The sequence below is a fragment of the Habropoda laboriosa genome, unplaced genomic scaffold (genome assembly GCF_001263275.1).
Source record: "Habropoda laboriosa isolate 0110345459 unplaced genomic scaffold, ASM126327v1 scaffold146, whole genome shotgun sequence".
NCBI classification, from domain to species: Eukaryota; Metazoa; Arthropoda; class Insecta; order Hymenoptera; family Apidae; genus Habropoda; species Habropoda laboriosa.
The window spans coordinates 383,267-391,232 of NW_017100267.1; the positions used below are offsets into that span (position 1 = coordinate 383,267).

At 35.6% G+C, this 7,966-nt stretch overlaps 1 protein-coding gene across 1 annotated transcript in view; it reads right to left on the bottom strand.

Moving 5' to 3' along the window:
* The window catches only part of LOC108573377 (pyruvate carboxylase, mitochondrial), a 75,871-nt gene extending 68,275 nt beyond the window's left edge, over positions 1-7,596 (bottom strand). Inside the window, exon 1 of the mRNA XM_017935815.1 lies at positions 7,510-7,596. The gene's annotated coding sequence lies outside the window, so the exon portion shown is untranslated. The remainder of the gene's footprint in view (positions 1-7,509) is intronic.
* Positions 7,597-7,966: the final 370 nt, after the last annotated feature.

Below are 7,966 nucleotides of genomic sequence, written 5' to 3' on the forward strand. Positions count from 1 at the left end.
GTTTCGGGCCATATTATTCAATTCTGTTGAATGAAAACCTGATGTTTTAAATGGTATTAATTCAATAGTGCGTAAAATACGTAGGCATTAAGTGTTATTACAAATGAAGGCATAAAGGTGTCATGTTCTCAAGGAATAGACTGTAATTGAGACTAATCATGTCTGTCGGGGTGTTTGATAGTCTGTGCTGTGTTCACTGGTGCAGTTATTCACGTTCTTATAGTTTAATTGGACGACAGAAATGAAATTTAAACGAAGATTTACACGGTACATGTTACTAACGAAAGTGTCCAATTTCGGGTCGATGTCAACGAAAGAAAATGTTACGTTAAACAGTCGATATAAGTTAGCGGAAAAATTCTAACGAATGTGTGTCAAATCTGCAGAAAGTTTGCAAACCAAAGTTCCTCGAGTTTTATTCTTCTACTTTACTATCATGCATCGAGTAAATTATAATTCTATCGTAGAAGTTGTTGGTATTAACATTCTAGAAATAGAAGTTTGAGACCTGGCATTCTCATCGTACACTACAAGTTAAATAAGTGCGTATCCTTGAGAAGATTTATTTTTAAACAACATGTCCTTCTTGAACAACATTTTCTACCACGTTTTTGCCTCTTCTGTCCTTCTTGTGCTCAATTTTTTCCAAGCTAATTTCGAAAGCGAAAGATGAAACGATATGTACAAATGCGAAGTGATAAAACGGTGTACATTTATGAACAATGTGCACTTCAAATTGTCCAGCGATTGCATAATCACGAGTGTAATGTGAACCATTGTTATAGAAATGGTCTTGAAGGTTTGCGTTGGTCATAAAATTGCCTATAAAAAGCATACTAAAAGAAGCTGTGCAGAGAGAGATATTCTCAAAAATGTTTAAAAACCCTGGAATTTTTATCAAATTTAATACGATGGAGCTGAGACGTTCCATAAAGTATTTCCTTCCAATGTGCATTTTTTTATGAACTATTGACGTTAAGTCCAGAAATACTTGAAGGATTTATCGTTAATTAACATTAACGATTCATTCTTTTCCACTTACATTTTAAATTAAAAGGTTCTATGTTGTTCTATTTAACAGTGTATTGCAATTCACCTGAACACATCGATAATAATAATTTTAAAAAGTGTACAATAATGAATAAATATAAGCGAAAAATCTGTTTTCTTAGAAGCCCATTGATTTAGCCACCGCCATTTCTTTCTAAAATTTGCAAATATTCATAAACCTGATTTCGAACACAAAAGAAAATAATGTGGAACGAAATATTCCACTGACTATCATTATGTAACCCTTAGATACATCCTAGTAAATGGCATAAAAATATTCTGCGGAATCTTGTTAGATTATAAAAATATTTCGAAAGCAACGGTCACTGTTGAGCACACTCTTTAGATTGATAAAGATTAGGCATAAAAAATGAGAGAATGAAAACTTGATAATATATTTGCGAAAAAGGAGATATTATTTTTAGTAACGTTCTAGTTCTATAATATGATAATTCTATAACTTGGAGGTTAGCGCGTGATAAATTTGTACGTAGATAAATTTGCCTTCTTATCGACTACAATATTGTAGTGACGAATTTCATTTAAGAAAATATCGAATAAAGCGAAAACCTTGAGAACAAAATTCTTCTTCTCGCGTGATAAAGAATAAAGGAGAAATTTTTGGGTCTAACTTATGTTTACGTGGAAATTGTTCATTAATTTCACAATCATATCAATTTTATAGCACTGTACATAATTAACTTTATGTAATATTTAATCTCGCCAATTTACAAGAACATTATACAACATCAGTAACAACATACAAATGCAATTACAACAATTTGTCGCAACATTTTCTTTTCGATATCACAAGACAGCTTGTTCAATTTTCTATTCAGGCAAATTAATCTTCTCTATACAAAGGACATTTTCCCCATCTCTATGACTTCTTAATTAATCTACCCCTATTTTCTCTGCTATAAGTCTTCATTAAATTGAACCCCTTGCTACCGTTAAGACTGAAATTCTACTAAACTACGTGTACACGACCATGCTGTAAATGTAGCACAAACTACAGAACAACAACATAATGTCGCGAACCCGAAAATCACGTATATTAGAACCGGCCGAAAGTTTGGAATCACCTCCCACTTTTGGTCAATATTAAATCTGCTGCTAATTTTTTTATAGATCTGAAGTTCATCTCGATTCTACTTTTACCAATTTATCTCATATCAATTGTCGCTGACTCTTTTCTGGAAATTTTTGTGTAAATTGCAACGCTCGGTGATTCGAAACTTTTTGCCGGTAGCGTATGAAATCGTTATAGTTTGCTGATGTTGAAAACGATAAAGGCAATGAAACTTGCTCGTTATTGAAAAATAGGCATAACATTATGAAAAGCATGCTGAATTTTACGCAGGTTAATTTGCGGAATAAAGACGAGGAAATATTTGGTTTCAAGGTAGTTTCAATAATAGGACAAAATGAAGATTAACATCGTTCACGTTTTGCAAATACACGTTACATTTCTGGGGAAAAAATTTCGCTTAGGTTTCTTCAATTCGAGCAAAATTCTGTACGAAATCGGTAAGGGATATTTTAAGAATATTTGCAATATAATAAGAAAACTGCGAATACCTATTTTATTATCTAAATTATATCGTTATTAACGCTTCGTGCCTATTAATTTTAATAGGAATGAAAATGGTCCACGGTAAAAGAACATCGTAGCGAATTTTCAAGGTCGATTTTCTCGAGGAATAATTCTCATTGTTAGACGAACAAACGTTCTACATCTCTCGTTTATTTTTACGTACAGTATCAGCTCGTTTCCGCTTGCACCATTAATTCGGCGACGCTCTGCGTGTTGCACGATATGTAACGCGTACGTTCGTATTAAAGAGTGCAATTCCAAATTAACCGCGATAAAAGAGTACAGTATGTTACACGGCACTTTTCCCAATATACGAAATTTCAGCAACGAATAAATTTGTTTCGGTAGAGCAAGTTCGCAGTTATCACGTGTTATCATTCTACGATCACCTAAAACTATTAATGTCAAACTGACACGCCACTATAAAACACGTTATCGTTCTTATCATTTCGCGACTGTGTCGTAACACCGTTAAATGCGATTTGATACGGCGGTATCGACCTTTCACATTAGAAGCATCGTTCAGATTGAAACAGCTGATGCGTCATTTTCATAAGTGGTCAGATGAAAACGAAGCCAACTGAAAAGGGTATTAACCCTCGGACTGCGGACGCTCGAGCAGCGACGCTAGAACGCATACGTTTTCCAACGGAATTTGCTGCCGTTGTTATTTCGAAATGCCGTGGTAAATATTATATAACAAAGGAAGGGAAGAAGTACGTGTTAGAGCGATAAGAAGAAGATTGCAGCGGTGGATCTAAACGGCCAGACATTGGTTGAGCGAGGGTTGAAAACGTTGGCAGCCATTGCCTGGTATTGGAACATTAGCCCGAAAAAGGGGCATTAACCGAATCGATATTTCTGCCAGGAAACTACTATGCTCCAGTTGACTCTTGAAGATTAATATCAACATTGTTCTCTTTCCGGAGATGTTTCAATTTTTCAATGTAATTTAACACGTTAAGCGCAATGTCAGTCACCGGCGACTGACACTATACTTTCCGTTCAGGCAGCGTCAGTCACTTCTATCAATAAATTTTAAATAATTTGGAGATCATAAAAGAATGTACCTAAGTATTACTTGTTACCAAACAAAATTTCAACGAGTATTATTAAAACACATGCAGTCTTATCGCAACCTTACACAGATCTCCGGCCGCCAGGATATCGGTGAAATCGGATATCGCGGGCTTGGCGCTTAACGTGTTAACTACCGTTACTCGTAGTTCTGATATTACTCGATCGGTGTTCGTGTCCCTTTTCAAGAAAGGGAAACTATGGGGAATAAATTCGGGTTACTGGCATTTGCTACTCAAAGAATGGAAGTCACGATTGTAGGGTGGAACGGATAGGTTCTCCTTTAGGTGTCGCTAGGCAACCTTCATACGTGTTCCAACGACGAAAACGTATCTACTGTACTTTACGAATGTTTAGACTGTTTACTCGATAATAAGATATAAGATTTCTTAATACGGTTACACCATGGAGAAAGTGAATGGAAATAAATTGATTTAAACGTTACAGAATATCTACTTCTACTAGAATTTTCTAGCGCAGAAGGATCACGCGGTTAGAATTATTGTAGATCAATAAACAGCTCCCATATATATTAAGAATTTTTTACCTACCAAGTAACGCAATTACGCGCGATACAACTTTATGCAAAATTATCCAAACCCTAGAGATTGTACGTAATTAAATATTAAAAATACTCTGCGATATTGTTTCATTGTGTAACGTCGATCTGCCATGGAAATTTGAATATGACGAAAGTATAATACGTGATATCATATCATTAACTATCGTTTATTATAGAAGAATCACGGTAAACAGTAACAGTACGAAATGCTGGGAGACGTTTATAAAAAGTTTTGTTAAAAACACTGAAAGTTTGTCTCTGTTTGCTGAACATACTGACACAGTTTAAATGTTTTCAAGCTATCTGTGTATATGTGTAACTTACAAAGGATCAGAGATAACATGCAAAGCAACGAAGAGAGAAAGACTGTGAAAAACGATGCGTCTTGTTTGATTGGCGTATGCACACGCGACAGATGCACGTGCTTTTGTCGCCGCATTAATACATCAATTAATGGGCTTGTACGTATTTATCGCACGAATTGCAGTTGCATCGGAGATAGAGCTGCGATGGAACGCGGCTGTTTAATCAATGCGATTAAACATTTATAATTGCAATAATATTCTATTGTTAACTAAGCTGTATAAAATTTTGCTCCAATTTATTGTCCACTTGATTCAGAATAGGTAATATGTGAAATACATATGACAACAATCTGCTGTACAATACTCGGAGGATATTTCAATTTAAAAAGGAAAATTGTTCTTAACAATTAAAATCAATTTTGGAGTAAATAACCGAGACAATATACTATGCATATTTTACGACAGTATTATACTTATTTTCTGTGTTCGACTTATTCAAAGAGAAGTGCCAAGTCAATGGTTCTAACAAACGTACGTACTTGAAAGCGAACTAAATATTGTGTAAAACATTTAAATTATAAAAATCGCAAATCGTCGAGCGTGTATTAATAATTTATTTATCATCGGTTACACACCATGGTGTCTACGATCCAAAAAACATTTCCACGAATGAAACAAACATTAATCTGATCGATATTAGTGATTCTCAAAAATAACCGTAATAAAACATGCAGCATGGTAAAATGATCGTTTTACAGCAAGTAAAATTCCCAGTTTTATTCGACATTTTACAACACTAATTAATCGGAAATTATTCTTGCAAAGACTATGTCAACAGAAACGCAACAACGTGATTTCTAACGAATTAGTAATGCCTACTTCAAGTTTTTCTTCTAAACGACATTATTACGTAGAAAAATTCTTTTAACTCATTTGCATACGTGTATGCATGTAGATATTGGCGTGAGAATTATTCAGCTAAATATAGAAGAAAGGAAAATGAGAATGCTAACAGTGCGAGAGCGATGCGGAGTGATTGATGGATAGATAGAGGGGGAGTAGGAGTGGAAAGGAAGAGAAGGAGAATGAATTGCATGTAATAATTATATAAATGAGAATTACTTATATACACGAATTATATAAATAAACGATTAATGCGAATTCATTTGTACACTTTGATTACCATAATTTAACAGTGATCTTTTATTACCTACAATAATTTAACGACTGTAGATAATAATGTTTCCATCATCACTTTATGGATTGCAATTATAAAGTTTCTACATATTATTCGACATTACACATTATTACGTAGGAATATTATTAAACGAGTGATATCCTTACGCTTTCTCATAATGACTGAAAAGTGAAGAAGAACATACGAGGGATATCGAAAGATCTGGTACAGATATGGTATTAAAAATTTGCTTTCTGTGCACAATCACGTTTCTATGTAAATATGAGTTTTTGGTTTAAAAAATATTCCTCCCTCGATGCCAATTACAACGACAGAAGAAGACACTATTTTTAAATCGAGTGGTAGTTTAATTAGTTTTATTTATCTTGTAAGAAATTTGTAGATTTATAATAGTGATATGCAATAGATAGAAGGAGAACAAAAGTTCATTTGGTCTCTTATATAACCTTGTAGCAATTTTAGTGCAACAATAATTAGAGAAAAATATGTTATGGTGACAGGAAAATTTCTTAACTTCCATTACGTATTTCTATTGTTCTTAACGTAGTGAAGAATTCTCTAAAGTACAGCTTGAAATATGTATATATTGAAGTACAGAAAGATGAAATAATTTTCCAGCAGAGTCCAATAAATATCAATCAGCAACATGTTATGGCGCATGTCCATACAGATATGTAAATTGCAAAATCCTAACAGTCTCGCGGGTAACGAAAACAGAATGAATCTGCACTTGGAGAAAAAGAAACTATGTCGCGCCTGTCTCAGAACAGGTTATATAAATATTACATGAATACAATAAATGGATTCACGTAATAAGAGATTATCTTACCAAATTTATTCGACCATAAATTTCACTTAAAGTGATTTATAAATTTCAAGGATCTTTCGAAATTGTTGCAAGGACAATCTGTTTTAGGAGTAAGAAATAAAGAAAGGAATCGCAGCTGTGTTCAAGTATTCATAATCGAAGGTCATGATCTTCGACCTTAAATCAAGATTTTGTCAATCAACAACTATAGCAATCCGTGGGATAGTTACATAAACATCCTAAACGTCATTCGGTGCAGACCTCTAGTTTTGGAGCTCTAAGTGCAATTTAACGAACATGACATTACGAGAGAAACTAGCAAAATACACTTTCCAATAACTGTGTGGTAATGAAGGAAACTGCATCGAACATCAAATATGTATTAGATAGATAGTTGTTGAGAAAAAAGATATAATGTCGATTTGAAAATTTGCTAGAACCTATCTACAGTTATATTTGCACGGAAGGACAAACGCGTTGCAATTACTGTTGCGCTAGTTCGAATTCAATTGAACGGAAAGTGTGAAACGCGTCGGTAACAATGCCGAAAAATTTGGTAAATGCACAACCAATCGGCGCGTTACCATGACGGGCGTCAAATTAAGAGCAGTAAGTCAGACTAAGATAACTAGTGGGTCAGTTTTGTTGCTGGCGTACACCGGGATCGGAGCCCGGTCGCGGGTGTAAGAAATCCATTTTGATCACAGCACGGGGGATTTTAGGTTTTTGGGCCAATTTCGCCTGTCACTCCGTGCGGCGACCGTGAATTATCAATAATTCATTGCCGCGGTGGAAAATTGCGCACGGAAAGACGCTCATCACGGTTTAACGCGACGTAATCGAATACGCGATGTGACACGGTGAAATCACACGAAAATACGGGTAATTTCAGTCAGCAATTCGAGTACTTACGGTGTCGTACGCCGGGGACAAGGTAGGCCAGACCCCGTCCGGCTGAAGTCTAAGCCGCAGTGAAATCTTCGGGCACGTCGGACTACTGTCGCTGGCACACGCGTTCGACCTCTACGGAAATAGAGACAGGCGCGATTGGTGTACCAACCTGCGCCTGCTCGAACCGCGATACGCATTTCTTCGGACGATCAACGCTATTGCCATCTACCGACTACATAGTGCGGAACCTTTTATCGGAAGCTGGACAGTTGGTATTCTGTACCTTATCTGTATTGTTACTGTGATTTGTGGTCCTCAGATATGCTGTTGAATGTTTAGTTTAGCGGAAAGTAAAAGTGTGACATGAATGATGGATTATTATTGGAGTGGTATACAATTAGGGGAGGGGAAATACCGCTTCCATATGGAGTAACGTGGGCTGAAAGGTTGCTTCACTAAGGACACATTGTTGGGAGTG